Below are 19,156 nucleotides of genomic sequence, written 5' to 3'. Positions count from 1 at the left end.
ACTCATGGACATCACGAGACGTTGTGTTTCCTCCTTGTTAACGCTCGGCCCGGCCTTTACTGCAGCAGTTTTCAGTTGCTATTTGTTCGTGGCATTTCTGTCTGAAGTTTAGTCTTTACCAAGTGAAATGCTCTATTAGGTTCAGATCCGGTGACTGACTCGGCCATTCAAGAATATTCCACTTCTTTGCTTTAGTAAACTCCTGGGTTGCTTTGACTTTATGTTTTGGGTCATTGTCCATCTGTATTATGAAACGCCGACCAATCAGTTTGGCTGGATTTGGCTGGATTTGAGCACACGGTATGTCTCTGAAAACCCCAAAATTCATCCGGCTGCTTCTGTTCTGTGTCACGTCATCAATAAACACTAGGGCCCCGGGGGCCACTGTCAGCCATGCATGCCCAAGCCATCACACTGCATCACACCGTGTTTTACAGATGATGTGGTATGCTTTGGATCATGAGCTGTACCGTGCCTTCCCCATACTTTTTTCTTTCCATCATTCTGGTAGAGGTTGATCTTGGTTTCATCTGTCCAAAGAATGTTCTTCCAGAAGTGTGCTCGTTTTTTAAGATGTTTTTTTAGCAAAGTCCAATCTAGCCTTCTTATTCTTGAGGCTGATGAGTGGCTTGCACCGTGCAGTGATTCCTCTGTATTTACTTTCATGCCGTCTTCTCTTTATGATAGATTTGGATATTGATACGACTATATCCTGGAGAGTGTTGTTCACTTGGTCGGCTGTTGTGAAGGGGTTTCTCTTCACCATGGTAATTGTTCTGCGATCATCCACCACTGTTGTCTTCCGTAGGCGTCCAGGTCTTTTTGCATTGTTGAGGTCACCAGCACTTTCTTTCTTTCTCAGGATGTACCAAACTGTAGATGTTGCCACTCCTAATAGTGTAGCAATTTCTAGCATGGTTTTTTTCTGTTTTTGGAGATGAAGGATGGTTTGTTCCACCTGTATGGAGAGCATCTTTGACTGTATGTTTACTTCTCAGCAAAATCTTCAAACTGCAAGCACCACACCTCAAATCAACTCCAGGCCTTTTATGTGCTTAATTGAGAATGAAATAATGAAGGAATTGCCCACATCTGCCCATCAAACAGCCTGTGAGTCAATTGTCCAATTACTTTTGGTCTCTTTAAAAACAGGGTCACACATGTAAAGGAGCTGAAACTCCTAAACCCTTCATCCAATTTTAATGTGGATACCCTCAAATGAAAGCTAAAAATCTGGACTTTATGTCCATGTCCATTATATAACTATAACTTGAATATCTTTTAGTAAACAGGTAAAAAAAAAAAATACATATATGGACCTAACTGTATGTATACCTGCATGTGTATCTGTGTATGTGTGTATAGATTGATGGGTATGTATGTAAGCATTTGTGTGTGTGTGTGTGTGTGTGTGTGTGTGTGTGTGTGTCAGAATGTATGTGTGTACACCTATAGTCGGTGAAACAGAAAATTATGAAATGCACAAAGTGACAAGTAAAGTGGAGTTCTGATGGGACTGAGGGGAGATCTAATTACTATGTATAAATATATCAGGGGTCAGTACAGAGATCTCTCCCATCATCTATTCATCCCCAGGACTGTGACTGTGACGAGGGGACATCCTCTGCGTCTGGAGGAAAGAAGGTTTGTACACAAACATAGAAGAGGATTCTTTACGGTAAGAGCAGTGAGACTATGGAGCTCTCTGCCTGAGGAGGTGGTGATGGTGAGTACAATAAAGGAATTCAAGAGGGGCCTGGATGTATTTCTGGAGTGTAATAATATTACAGGTTATAGTTACTAGTAGTGTTGAGCGCGAATACTCGAAAAGCAATTTTTTTGCGTAAATATCGGCACTTCGAGAATTTGCGAATATTTAGAATATAGCGCTATATATTCCTAATGACGAATATTGTTTTTTCTTTTTTTTTTTTAACACAGTACACATTTGGTTAATTATCCCTCCCTTATTCCAGCTTGTGGGCCAATGAGAAGGCTTTGTCACAGCTTAGCAACATCCCTAGCAACCAAAAGAAAAGTTGCCTACTCCTTACTATATAAGAACCTCCCCAGCAGCCACAAAATATCGCAAATTTGAATATTGCCCCTACCGCTCATCACTAGTTACTAGAGATGGGTCGTTGATCCAGGGAGGAAAATTGGCTTCTACCTCACAGATGATCCTGATATCTCTTCATCCCTGACCACAGAAACCCCCAAAACGCTGAAGAAGGTCCCTATGGACCGAAACGTCCGGCTCATATATGGATAGTGGTTACGCAGCATTTAATTTCCTATAAACTGGATCATGAGCCTCTTCTTGTAAAAGTCATAATATTCCATTTGCAGCATATTTATACCACTGTTGCATGACCATCGGGTCTTTGTTGGCACCGGGAAGAGTAAAACAGTGTGCGGCGCTCCATTCTTTAATATGCTTATGGCCCATGTCTTTCGTTCAGCTGAATGGAGCTGAGCTGCTATATCAGATGCGACCTATGGGCAAGGACGGAGCTGATTTTAATTTTGTTTTTATCCACAGATCAGTCCTGCAGCTAGTGTCTGGGGTTTACGGGAGACAGCCAGCGGCCATCTTTCACCAATTGCTTAAATATCAAGCATAGGACAAATAGCAAAGCAGATCGGCCCCATAGACTTCTACTATGGTCATCTACTAAACTGCTGTAACATCTACTGTAGCTACAAGCCATACACACAATACAACATTACATTTTTTACAGATACAACTGCCCTATAGGCTAATTAATTATATATTTTTTTGTCAGTGCTGATAGCCCTGTATTAATATTCCAAGGTCACCAAGTAGAGAACCTAATGGTCTGAATACGTTTCAACATGGAATTATACAGCAATAATCCACTTTAAGAGCCACTGCACAAATATGTTCGACGGCTTGATACATAACCTGCCTCGTATGCATTAACGCTACCACTAGAATTCATTTATCACGTCCGGTCTTGCAAATGTCGAAATCCATGTGTGCACATGGTGTAGAATTATATAAGGGATATTAATGCACTGTGGTGGGGTTGGCTAGAGAGAATCACCTCGAAAAATCAATAAAGGTATATAAAAAGCGTAGCCCTTAACCCACTTCATTATTTTCCTTGCAATTATTTCAATGTCACTGACTTTAACTCATTATATCATGGAAGTAATTCACCAGGTACACTTATGTTGTCCTGCTGCATTAGCCTGCTCCCAGATATTGCATTCAGCACTGCAGATAGTTTGAAAGGGTTTGTAGCTGGGAGATAATAACATGGATGCATGATTAAAAAAAAAAAAAAAAAAAAGGGGCCACAATGTACAAAGCAAGTGTGTCTAACGTCATAAACGAACAAGTGTGTATTACAGATGTGTCCACCTTCACCTAAGAGTTCATTTGGCCGAGCACTGCAGTTTCTCAGGAAATCAGTTCAATATAACATTACCATATGCCTGCAAAACACTGGACAGGCTGCAATTCACAACACAGCCACTAGGTGGCCACACGTAAAGAGACGTATAATGTAGACATCTTGTGACACAGTATAGTGATGAGCGGCAGGGGTCATATTCGAATTCGCAATATTTCGCGAATATTTTGTAGAATATTCGTCGAAAATTAGCAAATTCGAAAATTCACGATTTTTTTTTACTAGAAAAATTGAAAAGGTAATCGAATTGTGTAATATGCGAATTTTTGGAATTCGAATTTTCGGATTCAAATTTTTTATTGCGAATTTTTCAACTTACAACTATTAGACAAAGAAGATTATATCACTATATTAGCTAAATTGCTCTAGTCAATTTTTTTCGAATATTCTCTATATTGCTATAACTTTGTTTTTTCGAATATTCGTAATATTCTAAAACAAGAATATATAGCAATATAGCGAATATAGAGCAAAATTCGCAAACACTACTACTCCTAAAGTCAAGTATATTGCAGCCTTCTTATTGGCCCACAAGCTAGAAGCAGTGAGGGATCATGTGTACTGATAAAAAAAAAAAAATCAAATATTCGAAATTACGAATATATATAACTATATTCGAAATTTTTGCGAATTTTCGAAGTACCTATATTCGCGATAAAATTCAAAATTCGAATATTCGTGATCAACACTAACAAAGTATTGCAAACTCAAACTGGAAAACTGGACATCTGATAACATACATATCAGGAGTACATCTTCAATCAATACGGAAGGAAAGGAATGACAAGTGTTACCTTATCAATTTGCTATTTAGTAAAAATGCCCCTTCTGGATCTTCTTGCCCCTCCAAGATTGTAGTGTGTAAAAACAATGGCTTACCCTTACTTACCCAGATATTCCTGGTCCAGCATTGGATGTCGATCTACGGATTTATGTTTATCATCCACTGGCCATGGTTGATGTGGCTGCGTTCCAACTAATCTGTAGCAAATGGTAATAGGAACCTCCATCTTATAATAGTCTGGTCTATTGCTAGTAACATTCAATTGGTGCTGATCCCAAGAAAAAAGGGCCAAGGTTTTCTTGGCTTTAAAATTCAAGTGTATTTTACCGTTGTGGCTTTGACGATTCTGCAAAAGCCAGCTGTTCTCTGAAGGAAGCCATGATACTAATGATCTATTGACTGCATGCTTGTTGCCTTCACGTATGAAATCCAGAGAGTATTTCAACATCGTTGTTGAGTTTGATTATACATATAGGGTGTGTACCCACCCAGGTGGTATATGCTGTCAATTTTCCACCCTGAAATTGTATGTATCCTTTATCCGAAAGCATATCCAAAATTGTGAATGTATCCTTAAAGGGGTGTTCCATTTTGTACAGCCCATTTTCATGTGACATATTAGGGAATTTTGAGTTAATAGAGAGTAGTGTTGAGCGTGAATATTCGAATCGCAAATATCGCCACTTCGAGAATTTGCGAACATTTAGAATATAGTGCTATATATTCGTATTCGCGATTGGGGCCTCTGTGCGGGATCCTCATTGACCAGAGTGGAGAGTGGTTACAAAGAGCATCTCTCCCTCTGAAGGATCTATCCTGTCCAGCATTGTACAGACAGACCAATAATTTTAAATGGACACTGTGCAATGCTAAATTTTCCCCGTGGAGGCGCTGTAGGGAAGCTTCACATTTACTGCTAAATTTCCTTGCAAATCTCAGGTGATCACTAGGGGTCCCAAAGGTGGTCACTTTGTGCACCAAGGGCAGGGCCCAAGCCACTCAGTGCACCTCCTGCTTCCTCTGCCAACTGTGTCTCCATATGGTTCCTCCATAGTCATCCTGCCTGTTCATGTCAATAAAGAAGGAGCTGGCAGAGGAAGCAGGAAGAGCAAAGGTGCACAGAGTAGCATTCAGTTCGCCCTCGGTGCAACAAGGTATTGTGCCTGGTGGAACAGTGAATGCCCTGCTGACAGGTTCCCTTTAAGAATATGCAGAATATGCAGTTTATTTGATGTACTGTCATCTGGTTTGCTCTCTACAATAGGGTTTAGGGTGAACAGAGGCGACCACTAGTGATGAGCGGCAGGGGCTATATTCGAATTTGCGATATTTCACGAATATTTGGGCGAATATTCATCATACATTTGCGAATTCGAGATTATTTTCTTTATTACGTAAAATCGGCAATGTAATATGTGCGTATTGCGCGTGCAATACAGGCGTGGGTCACTTTTGCTACATTTTCCAAGCTGCTAGAAGTTTCTTGAGACTGGAGAAAATGGTTGGCACGGCGGAACATTAAAAATGGCTTTGTATACAGTTAGAGTTCTCCAATATATTTGCAATTGCGCTAATAGGGAAACTAATGATGCGAATATTTTAGCGCAATACGTGAAACTTCACATTTTAGCAGGTGTGCATGTATGTATGGACAGCAGAACCTATCACACTACCTAACACCCTGCACTGCATCAGCTACACTATATCAGGATATAACCTACACTGACTATCTGTATTATATATATAATCTAACTATCTATCTAATGTAGTGTGGAAAGCACAGAGCACAGTAATGACACTGCTCTTTCTCTCTCAGAACTTAAAAAAACTGCAGAAAATGGCTGCTGGGGAGGTTCTTATATAGTAAGGGGTAGGCAACTTTCCTATTGGTTGCTAGGGATGTTGCTAAGCTCAGACAAAGACATTGCAGCCTTCTCATTGGCCCACAAGCAAGAAGGGAGGTTACTGATGAAAAAAAAATCTAGAATATTCGAAATTACGAATATATATCACTATATTCTAAATATTCGCAAATTCTCGAAGTGCCGATATTCGCGATTCGAATATTCCTGCCCAACACTAGAGACCCCATGGTATACCGGTTTATATCAATTGATTATCTCTTGCTTGGGGCTTGACCTCCTACCTCCCCCATAGATGGTTTTTATTGTTTTTAATTGGTTAGATAATTCATAATTTATAGAAAAGTTTATAATCTTTTTGTACCTATGTTTCTACTGGTTTATTTGGGTGCGGTAGGTTAAATAGCTAATTGATGTTCATTCTTGGTGGTAACTGAGTGGACCTGGTATTTCAATTGTAGGTGTTAAAGGGAGTCTGTCATCAACATTTCACCTTTGTAAACCTTCCCATAGCTTTCTAGCAGCCTAAGGCCTCATGCACACGGACGTTTTTTTTTGTGGTCCGCAAAAACGGTTTCCGTTGTTCCGTGATCCATGTCTGTTTTTACATCGTGGGTCTTCCTTGATTTTTGGAGGATCCACGGAGATGAAAAGTGAAAAAAAAAACTAAGTCAAGTTTGCATTGAAAATGATAGGAAAAACGGACACGGATCACGGACACGGATCACGGACGCGGATGACTATCTTGTGTGCATCCGTGATTTTTCACAGACCCATTGACTTCAATGGATCCGTGAACCGTTGTCCGTGAAAAAAATAGGACAGGTCCTATTTTTTTCACGGACTGGAAAAACGGATCACGGACGCGGAAGCCAAACGGGGCATTTTCCGATTTTTCTACGGACCCATTGAAAGTCAATGGGTCCACCAAAAAAAACTGAAAACGGAACAACGGCCGCATCACAGTAATTAATGCGCATGCGCCGATGGACCGCCTCCTTTGTTGTGTTTTCGCGCCATTAGCCGACGCGTGTGCATTAATTACTGTGATGCCGTACAAGGAATGGGCATCGCAGTGTGCATGCGCCGGCCGACGGACTGAGTGTGCAGGTGCGGGATCTCGGCGAAACAAGATGTTAGTAGATGGGCGGTCAGAGGGAAGGAAGGGGCGGGGGGAAGCGACGATAAGGCTGAGCTAGCTGGGCACCTACGAGGGTAACGCTGCCCCTGGGCACTTGCGAGCCCTCATTTGCATATGCTACTAAGATGTTTTTTGCCGGTTTTATAAGTCCAGGATTGCTCATAAAGGAAACTTTTTTATTAACTGTAAGGCTGCTAGAAAGCTATGGGAAGGGTTAAAAAGGTGAAACTGTGGAGACAGACTCCCTTTAACTTTTTTATATTAGTGTCTGTCAAAAACTCCTGTGTTTCTGGAGGACTCAACACTTTGATGCATTGCATAGGAAGAGTACTTATTTTAATGGAAATGGTGTAATGCTTCATATCTCCTCTGGGGGTGCTGTAGATAAATTGAACACTAGGTTCTCGCACATATTACAGCTAATCACTTAGGCTCCCAGAACTGGAACAGCCTGGGATTAGTTTACTGACTGACAATTCCTATAGTCTACATGCATTTTCCATGTGGTAGTCAGAACATTGACTTGATTATAATGGAGAATCCTAATCTCAAATCTGTATTGTCATAAAACCATCAGAGTAATACTGCAATATCCCATTCTATATCTATATCTAATAGCAACCAATCAATATCCTTTGCCTTTTCTTCAGCGGGTAGAGGCGGTAATCAAACTCCTTGGTATTTATCTCACACTTTAGATTTTCTCCTTGTTTTATTAAGGTGTGCAGCATCATATGCAGCTTCTCATTACGCTGTAGACATCCTGACATTGATAGCATCCTTTACCGCAAATTAAAAAATGTATTATAATTTATTCATATATTACAAAGCAAATTATACAGTACAAAATGTACAGCACTTTAGCTCGTCAGTGTTCCTTTCTTAGGTAGAAAAAAAGGACATCAGAATCCACATATGAAATATTTACATTTCTGCATCGTGTTCGGCTGTGCAGAGAAGAATTAATTTTTTTCTTGGTAGGGATTTTTTTTAGCTCTTTCATTCAGTGTCTATGGAAGAAAGGCCCAGAGATGAGGGAGTAATTAAAGGGGTTGTCCTGTTGTTTAATACTGATGAGCTATCCTCATCAATATCAGATCTGCGGGTGTCCAATAACAGGCTGCTTGGAGAAGCCACAGCTGTCCACTGAGTGCCACAGCCTTCTCGCAGCCTACCAAAAACAAAGCCATCCGTTGTATAGTGGTTGTGCCTGGTATTGCAGCTTAGCCTCATTCACTTGAATGGGACTGAGCTGCGCCATGGCCATGTGATGGATCAGCCTGATATCACTGGCCTAGGAAGAGACCGCAACACTCACCAGAACACTGCAGCCTCTTCAAACACCTGATCAGTGGGGACTGATACTGCTGACCTATCCTGAGGTCATTAACCCCTTAAGGACTCAGGGCGTACCGGTACGTCCTAACTTTAAATTGGGATTCCGGCGCCGCGGGGGTTAATCGCAACGGGATGCCGGCTGAAATCATTCAGCCGGCATCCTGTCACAACGCCAGGGGGGGTCATGTGACCCGCCCGTATCGGCGATCGCCGCAAACCGCAGGTCAATTCAGACCTGCGGTTTGCTGCGCTTTCTGCAGTTTCTGATCCCCGCGGTCCCTGACCGCGGGGATCATAAACTTTTGTGGCCCTAAAATAAAGATTTTACACACCCCCCCCTGCACCTCTGCATGATTTTTTGCCGGCGGGTGGTGCAGGGGGGGGAGTTGTGGGCGGTGGGGGCGGTGCGGGAGGCGGGCGGTGCGGCAGGCGGGATCGCGATCCCCCGCCCGCCTCCTCTTGAAAATTTGTTGGCGTCCAGTGGTTATACCAGGGTGTGCAGATGTCAGCCGTTTAACCCTTTCCATACCGCGGTCCGTACGGACCGCTGTATGGAAAAAGTTAACAGTAAGAGGGAGCTCCCTCCCTCTCCCATCGGGGGGCTGCTGTGCCTTTGCAGCCCCCCGATGGAGAAGGAGAGAGCCTTAAGACAGCCCCCAGAGAGCCCCGTCCTTACCCTTCCCCGTCTCCGAAGTTCTGACCAGTACTGAGCAGACGGGGAAGGTTCCCATTGCAACAGGACGCCGTCTCAGGCATCCTGCTGTCCATGGTGCTGAACAGATCTGTGCTAAAGGCAGAGATCTGTTCAGACAAAGTGTAAGTAAAATACAGTACAGTACACTATATATTGTACTGTACTGTATTATACAGACATCAGACCCATTGGATCTTCAAGAACCAAGTGGGTCTGGGTAAAAAAAAAGTGAAAAAAAAGTAAAAATCAAAAAACATATTTATCACTGATTAAAAATGAAAAAAATAAAATTCCCTACACATGTTTGGTATCGCCGCGTCCGTAATGACCTGATCTATAAAACGGTCATGTTACTTTCCCCGCACGGTGAACGCCATAAAAATAAAAAAATAAAAACTATTAGGAAATTGACATTTTGCCCACCTTACTTCCCAAAAAAGGTAATAAAAGTGATCAAAAAAGTCGCATGTACGCCAAAATAGTACCAATCAAACCGTAATCTCATCCTGCAAAAATCAGACCCTACCCAAGATAATCGCCCAAAAACTGAAAAAACTATGGCTCTTAGACTATGGAGACACTAAAACATTTTTTTTGTTTTAAAAATGAAATCATTGTGTAAAACTTACATAAATAAAAAAAATTGTATACATATTAGGTATCGCCGTGTCCGTGACAACCTGCTCTATAAAATTACCACATGATCTAACCTGTCAGATGAATGTTGTAAATAACAAAAAAAAAAAGTGCCAAAAAATCTATTTCTTGTTACCTTGCCGCACAAAAAAGTGTAATATAGAGCAACCAAAAATCATATGTACCCTAAACTAGTACCAACAAAACTGCCACCCTATCCCGTAGTTTCTAAAATGGGGTCACTTTTTTGGAGTTTCTACTCTAGGGGTGCATCAGGGGGGCTTCAAATGGGACATGGTGTCAAAAAAACCAGTCCAGCAAAGTCTGCCTTCCAAAAACCGTATGGCATTCCTTTCCTTCTGCGCCCTGCCGTGTGCCCGTACAGCGGTTTACAACCACATATTGGGTGTTTCTGTAAACTACAGAATCAGGGCCATAAATAATGAGTTTTGTTTGGCTGTTAACCCTTGCTTTATAACTGGAAAAAAAATATTAAAATGGAAAATCTGCCAAAAAAGTGAAATTTTGAAATTGTATCTCTATTTTCCATTAAATCTTGTGCAACACCTAAAGGGTTAAAAAAGTTTGTAAAATCAGTTTTGAATACCTTGAGGTGTGTAGTTTCTTAGATGGGGTCACTTTTATGGAGTTTCTACTCTAGGGGTGCATCAGGAGGGCTTCAAATGGGACATGGTGTCAAAAAATCAGTCCAGCAAAATCTGGCTTCCAAAAACCATACGGCACACCTTTCCCTCTACGCCCTACTGTGTGCCCGTACAGTAGTTTACGGCCACATATGGGGTGTTTCTGTAAACGGCAGAGTCAGGGCAATAAAGATACAGTCTTGTTTGGCTGTTAACCCTTGCTTTGTTAGTGGAAAAAATGGGTTAAAATGGAAAATTAGGCAAAAAAATGAAATTCTCAAATTGCATCCCCATTTGCCAATAACTCTTGTGCAACACCTAAAGGGTTAACGAAGTTTGTAAAATCAGTTTTGAATACCTTGAGGGGTGTAGTTTATAGAATGGGGTCATTTTTGGGCGGTTTCTATTATGTAAGCCTCGCAAAGTGACTTCAGACCTGTAGTGGTCCCTAAAAATTGTTTTTTTTGTCAATTTCTGAAAAATTTCAAGATTTGCTTCTAAACTTCTAAGCCTTGTAACATCCCCAGAAAATAAAATATCATTCCCAAAATGCTACAAACATGAAGTAGACATATGGGGAATGTAAAGTCATCACAATTTTGGGGGGTATTACTATGTATTACAGAAGTAGAGAAACTGAAACTGAAACTTTGAAATTTGCAAATTTTTTCACAATTTTAGGTAAATATGGTATTTTTTTATGCAAAGAAATTTCCTTTTTGGACCCAATTTTAGCAGTGTCATGAAGTACAATATGTGACGAAAAAACAATCTCAGAACGGCCTAGATAAGTCAATTCGTTTTAAAGTTATCAGCACTTAAAGTGAGACTGGTCAGATTTGCAAAAAATGGCCAAGTCCTTAAGGTGAAATAGGGCTGAGTCCTTAAGGGGTTAAAATCATCATTAATATCAAACTCTCAGGCTTCTTTAATTCTGTCATAATTGGTGAATACACAAAAAAAAAAAAAAGGCGAAATGTTATTACCTAGGTAGAGTTAGAATACCCTGAAATCAAGGGAATCCTGACAGCAGCCGAAGATAAGTGTGCTGATTTTGTCAGAGGCAGTGACTTGTCCTCCCATGTGATCATGTTTGTAAGGACTGGACTATGAAGGACAGGGACGTGTCATAAAACAGGGGCAGAGGCAGCACTGCAGCCAATCAGATAATAATTATATAGTAATAACAGCAGGGGACGAGTGTGCTGATCCTGAGGAAGTGTATGCTAGTTCGCAGCACTGTCTGTAAGAGTCTGCTGCAGTTTTCAAGCTTATGCCAGTCATGCTACGGTGAAAAAAGTGGACAGGACTCTATAGGAAGGGGCATGTCCTCTCATATCTTAAGAGATTTACTATAACTTAAAGAGGACCTTTCACTAGAATAAAAAATGTAAACTAACTATACAGACATGTAGAGCGGCGCCCAGGGATCTCCCTGCACTTACTGTTATACCTGGGCGCTGCTCCGTTCTCCCGGTATAGGCTCCGGTATCTTATAGTTAGGCTCCACCCAGTTGAGCCTGCCGGCATCTCCTTCTCCCAGGCTGTAGCGCTGGCCAATCGCAGCGCTCAGCTCATAGCCTGAGAGAAAAAAAAACCTCTCAGGCTATGAGCTGAGCGCTGCGATTGGCCAGCGCTACAGCCTGGGAGAAGGAGACGCCGGCAGGCTCAACTGGGTGGAGCCGAGCATATGAAGATACCGGAGCCTATACCGGGAGACTGGAGCGGCGCTCAGGGATAACAGTAAGTGCATGGGCGCCGCTCTCCATGTCTGTATGCTTAGTTTACATTTTTTATTCTATCGAAAAGTCCTCTTTAAACTAGAAACTAACATATGTTATCATGCACATCTATGCCAGCTCATGATTGCCATAGATTTGCTTTTCTGACACATGACTGCACCAAATTTATTAAAAGATCAGCACTTCCAGTACACTATTTTGGCATATAAAATTCCAGAAAAAATTAATCCTTCCCCTTCCTCCATTGTGTTACACGGACATATAATGAAACATGGGCAGAGACTGTACAGTCTGGCAATCAGATAATGAATATGGTGATAGCAGCAGGTAAAGAGTGTGCTGACCTTGTGGGAGGCAGTGACCTGTCTCTCCATGTGATGATGCTAGTGAGTACAGGACCATGTGTGGCAGAGACATATCATGTAATGGGGTGGAAATGCTGTAATATTTTACTTCTAGTCAGACCATTAATACAGTGACAGCAGCGGCAGAAAAGTGTTCTGATTTTGTGGATGACATTGACCTGTGCCTTCAGTTGATGAGTTCAATGACAGCACGACTATGTGTGACAATGGCATATAGTATCAAAAACATTGCAGCTAATCATGACCATAATGACAGCAGCAGAAGAGGAATATGCTGACTTTGCTAGAGGCAGTAACACGAGCAGTCATTTCACTATGTTAGTAAGTACAATGGGAAATTCACCAAGGGCTGTACAAATTATATAAAGCGACCATATGTAATTACAGGGGTACTGCAGCAGAGCAGACCAACAGCAGTCCCAATAGGCCAATATGTTGGGTCATTTTTTCTTACAGCTCATTTTCTCAGTTCTGGGTCACATTGAAGGCAAAACAAATCTATCTCTGAGTCCTAAGGGTTGAATTTGTCATATGTTTTCTAATTTTCTCACCTAAACACATGTCCAAATATAACTTTAATCCCAATGCACAGGTCAAAGATCAGGTGCAACCAGTGAGCCCCGCTTCAGAGATAGATAATGAAAGCAAAGGGACGCCCATTAGAAGCGTACAGAAGCCATATGAAGACGGTGTCAAAATAATATAGAGAGACAGTGGAAGTCAGACGCACGGACAGTGAAGCTCCAACATTCAATAGAATTTTTAATCATCTCTCAATTAAGCTCCCCAACCGGGCTTTTAGCAGATACGAATGACATCATTGGAAGACGGTCTTGCATTTTGCCATTTAGAAAAGGGCATATAAGGCTGCTGTCATGCATATTCCTTGGGTGAAGCTAAAACTGTAGCGTCTGAAACGATCAGCTAATGTCTGCACTAATGAACAGCAAAGTGGACGGTGTTTATGTGGTCAGACAGTGAGTTCATGGCTGCCCCACGCTGCCAGCAATGTTCCCATCAGTAATAGAAAAAGTTAATTAAAATGAAATGAAAACGAAAAGAGTTTGTGAACAGAGAAATCAAAGTTTGAACATTCTTAGTAATCGTGTGGTGTCTGCAGTTCATCTTTCTGCTTTGTCATTGTAATCAGGGTTATTAACACTGACAAGTTAAATAAATGAATCCATCAAATTATGGGATATTATGAAATCTCTTATTGTGATAAATTAGACATTGTAAAACTAATCATTCTTATTTGCCAGTCAAAAACAACACATGAATATTAATTACAAGCCAGCGGTTATTTTGAAATTAGCAATTATGGAAATGTTGATGCTGAGTTGAGATTTTGTAATGGTTTTTGTTAAGACCCTCACTGGTGGTTAAATTGACTTTAAAGGGGTTTCTCCAGTGTTTAATACTAGTGTCCTATCCTCAGGATTGGTCACCATATCTGATCGTTGGGAATCCAACAACCGGCGCTCCTATCGATCAGCTGTTTGAGGATAATTAAACGCTTGAAAAAGCCCTTTAATGTTGGAAACCTTTCCTAAAATCAGTACAGAGGTAAGGACCTTAATGGATGATTTAAGACATAGGTGCTAGAATTTGAAATGTTCTGAAAATGTTTCTGACCGTAGCTTGATACTGAGAAATATTTGACTCAGTGTCAATAATTGGAGTGGATTATTTGCTTGTAGATTTGTAGGTAACTTGTTATGCAAAGAGTTATCTCCTTAGGAAGAGAACAAGTGGCTCCCTATGAGTCAAAATTTGACTTTTGGAGAGGCTTTAGGATTTGGCAAAGAAATATAGCCAGACCAGATATCCATCCATCCTGAGAAGGGGCAGGTACCCCAAAATAACTGTCTATGGATGGACATCTGTCTTAGCTATTCGAAAGTTGGATTTTGACTGATAGGGAGCCACTTCCAAGAGGTGGCGCAGGCAAGATGGTTCTCTTCCTTGGCAGATACCTTTTGGCATATTGGTTTCCCATAGAGCATTGTCATTTAGTCTCCATACCGTGGATTACTTGCCAGTAAGTCTCCATACAGGACTGGTGTCACGGTCATATTGTTGTTTCACCGTGACGCGGTTAACGTGCAGACTGGTTGCCAGTGGCAACGTGTTGTTGTTCGGTTTGCACGTGCATTTCCCTTTTAAGGTGTGTCTCCCTGCGGTTTGGTGAGCGAGAGGTTAAACCTCTAGCTAGTGGGAAATTAGGTGTGTCCTGGATATGGCCACTAGCTTGACTTTATCTGTGGCTTCCTGGCTAGGGGCAGTGGTACTCCAGCTTTGTTTGGTTTTGGAGCTCTGCTCCTTTCCTGGGTGATTCTGCCCAGTCCTTGAGGGCCACCTTGTTAGACATAAATTTTCTTCCTTTTGTATGCTTCTTATACCCAACCTCATTTGTTGTATGTTAGGTGTGGGTTTATTTCCAGGGTGTGTTGTACGTCTTTATTGTTGTTACATATCTAAGCTGTTGTTGGTGTTTGTCCTTGCATGTATATACAACGTTTTCCCTGTGTGTTGTGTCCTCCGGAAGGGGGTTGGTTTCCCAGAGGGGTGAACCACAAGCCTGTATGCAGCGCTGCCTGGGGCTGCCATGCACCTTGCGGCATTGGGGGTCCTGGCGGAGTCTGGTGTGCTGGATACCTGTGTGAGTTGCTAGTATGGCGTCCTGTTTGGTGTTAGGGCTCCGGTACGTAAGCATGGGTCCCAGTCAGCAGCAGATAAGTGTTTTTTTTGGTGTTCTTACCTGCTGATCCAGTTGCTGCATATGGTCTTTTCCTTTCCCTTCTTCTAGAACTTTTGAGACTCCTGTTCTTCCGTGTCCTGGAAGAACATGGCTCCTTTCCTCAGCTCCTTTGTGAGGGATTCTCAGGGCGACTCTGGGCCTCAGGTATCCAGGGTATGAGCCGTCCTACCATCCAGGTCGGCTCATACGGTGAGCAGTTAGGGCGAGGATTAGGGGCGCTTTAGGAGGTGACCTGCTCATTGATCCCAGCGTCCTGGCCTAGCAGCTATCCCTTATCCCTTTACATAGTACGGTTTCCCCCACTCCCCACCGTGACAACTTGTCTCTTTATGGAGATTCAGCAGCATTCCTAGGTGAGATTTTGGTAGAGATGAATTATGGGCTTCCCCTTAATTATTGATGGTACAGATCATTCCTTAGCTGTGCATATCCTGAGTTGAGAGGCACTAGGTGACATGCTTTGCCAAAAAAATAAAAAACATGATGTTACCATTCTCTGTTGGGAATTGTTTGTACTTTATGTGTCTATAATTTGCCACCCTGTGGTTCTGATGTGAATTGTAGCTGATTAAGGCTTTTACAACCACGTTGCTGTAATGTATTAAAGTTTGTATAAAGAAAAACACTGTCAGGAGTTGTTTGTGCTATATGTGTCTATAAGCTTTTAACAGTAGGGTAGGCCATCAATGTATGGTCAGCAGGAATTCAATGTATTCTGACTGGCTAAAGTAAAGTGCCCAGCATAATGCTGATTTCAATAAATTTAACCAATAACATAGTGAATAGGCTTAACATGAAGCGTCACAACCGGAACCCCAATGCAAAATCTGAAACATGAAACAGGGCATCCTGCCTATCATGTGCCATTTATAATGATATATGGTAACTTCTTATATGTAGATGGACTTATCTCATCCACTCTGTACAAATAGTGAGGAGGTCAAACAAGCTGTTATAAAAGCCAGCCATCTATTAGCTCAAAAGGTATGCATCATGGCATGGTGAAGATAGCTACTTTGACATAGCTGTAGGAAAAGAAGATTGGCCATACGCCATATCAATTGAGAAACTGCTCTAATCTTCCAACATTATATCCAAGTACTTAAAGGGGTTTCCCAGGAATATGCATTTATGGATATGCCATCCTTATGTGATTGGTGGGAGCTCCAAATGCTCACCCTACACCTATCAATACAATTAAGGGGCCCGTCACTACTGCTACAGATACACAGGAAGGACTTTAACATGATGCAATGGTGGATCCCAGAGATCAGGGGGGCCTCTAGTGGCCACAAGCAGCTGGCTGTAAAAAAAAACAGCACAAAACAAAAAAACAACTAAACTATGGACAGACATACCGCGGATTCAACTGCACAGGGACCCAGTGGGGGAAGGGACATTTCCCAGATGTAGAAGCAGAAGTGTCCAGGATGCACTAGTAGGATGAGTAAAGATTAATGGGCTCTGCAGGGGTGGGGCTTACCAGTGAGACAGGGTAGAGCTTATTAGTGTGACAGTGCAGAGCTTAGTGGTGTGACGGGGTAGAGGTACAGTGGAAGAACTCAGACATAATATTTCTTGGGATGCCAGAAATACCATATGCGCCTCTGCGTCATGTGTCCATACATGAATCTGGTTCTGCAGCTCATTGTAACAAATTATGAGCAGAACCACATCAAAATAAGGTTTCACCCTCTGAATATACGGTAAGTGGTTCCAGTCAATGACAGTAGGCACATAGCTTAGACAAGGGGAATCATTAAATTACAAAGTAATATAAAATTCATTATACAATGATTTTTTTATTTATTGTTTTCTTTATCCATAGAAACAGTGCCCCCCTTGCCCATGGACTGTATCTAGTATAGCAGCTAAAATCTATTTTCTAGAATGGGACTCTGATGCAATACTGGACATGACCGGTGGCCCTGTTTCTTTAAAAAAAAACTAAAGCAAATATTTGAGGGGAAATTTCAAACAACTTCTTGAAATGAACTGTGATGCGTGAAAGGAGTTATACTTGTAGGTCATGTAGATCTGGTGCCTGCTCATGAGAGCTAATTTGCAATTAGCTCAGTGACTAGTGCACAGTCAGGTCCATTGCCCTATTTAGCCTTTTTTCGGCATGGCCATATATTCTGTTTTCGAGAGAAGCCCTGACATCGCTTCTTAGGTTGCTAAGGAGAAGTTGGCAATATATAGAACTTTAGTCTTATGTCACTACTCTGCCCTGTCCTTCCAAACACCCGGTAGTTGCCAGGCAGCTGCTCTCATTGGATAAGGAGTCAAAGAGAGAAAAAAATCTGAAAATAAAATAATAGCCAAGACTTAAGAAACTTCATCAATGTAGATTTGGGAGCAGCATAAAAGCGATTTGTGTGCCTGGCTTTGTGTAACCCTGTTAGCTGAGGATTAACAGAACCAATATTGTTTTTTTGTTTCTTATTTCCTTGTGTTTGGAGAACAATCTTTTAAATAGATATTATTATGCACAGAGCAAAAAGACTCTTTCAAGGAGCCAATAATGTATCTGTTTTTTAACCTCCATATTTGTCAGATTACAGCCCTTAGTACATACTATTAAAAGAGATTTGCACAAGATAGGCTTTGAAGAGAAAGTTACTTTGAATGGAAATGAATGGAATTCTCTGAGTAAAACTGATACATTGTGTTACAAATAATGCAGAGCTTAAGGGGTGGAGCATGACATTTCCTTGTGTCATGCTCCCCCCCCTCAAGTCTTGCACTAGTTTAAACATCCTATTATTTGTGCTCATGGATATAGACCTACTTTGACTTGATAACCAAGAGGAAGGTTCTTCAGAATACACCCCTCCAAAAAATGAAATTCAAAACTTCCTACAGAGTAGATGTATTGTCGTTTAAATGGGGTTTCCAGATATAAGTCATTAATGTCAGATCAGCGGCCGTCTAACTCCTGACACCCCCGATGTTCCGCTTGGCCATTTAGCCGGAAGCTGCATTTTACTTAATAATGAAGACCGCACTGTATTGGTTGGTCTTCATTGTTAATGGCCTAGTGGCACCTTTAATGCACCTTTAAACAGTGGCTATACCCACTTTTTTTTAACCCCAGTGCTCTAATGCCCTACAGGTGGGAGCCCTTATTCTGCCATCTGCTTTTCCTCCTTTTCCACATCATCTAATATTGATGAGAATATGTCATCAGGAACATCCAGCTTCTCATCTCTCTGCATTATGCTGACTTTTCTAGGACATGGAGACTTTGAAAGATAATTTGGAAGAAGTAAAGCCAGCAAACGACGAGGATGGTCATCATTAAGACCTGACCCCCTAAGGGGTGTAGACTGGATGGTATAGGTTGGCATGCTGACAGTGGAATAATAAAGGCTTCCATCTTATTGGTATTAAATTGCATATTTTAGTTTATGGCTGATGTAGGAATAAGTACTGTAAGTTCTCCGCTGTGATTGGATCGCGGCACAGCCAGGGAGAATGAGACACCCACTGAGGAACCCTGGCGTCTCCTCCTCCCTGTACCAATGCTCAGTATTAACATACTGAGCAGGAAAATACAGGGAGGCACAGCGGGGCGCAGGAGCGATATTTAAAAAAAAAACAGGCAGGTTGACAGCATCAGCGGGTGGTACTCCTTAGGCAAAGGTATTTATCTTGAATTTAAAAAAAAAATGTTAAAGGTCCTCTTTGATATGAAGAGCCACAACCGCAACCCCAATGCAAAATCTGAAACAGGGCATCCTTCCTAT

The sequence above is a fragment of the Bufo bufo genome, chromosome 7 (assembly GCF_905171765.1).
Source record: "Bufo bufo chromosome 7, aBufBuf1.1, whole genome shotgun sequence".
In the NCBI taxonomy this organism is placed as follows: Eukaryota; Metazoa; Chordata; class Amphibia; order Anura; family Bufonidae; genus Bufo; species Bufo bufo.
Note: the sequence above shows the minus strand (reverse complement) of the source record.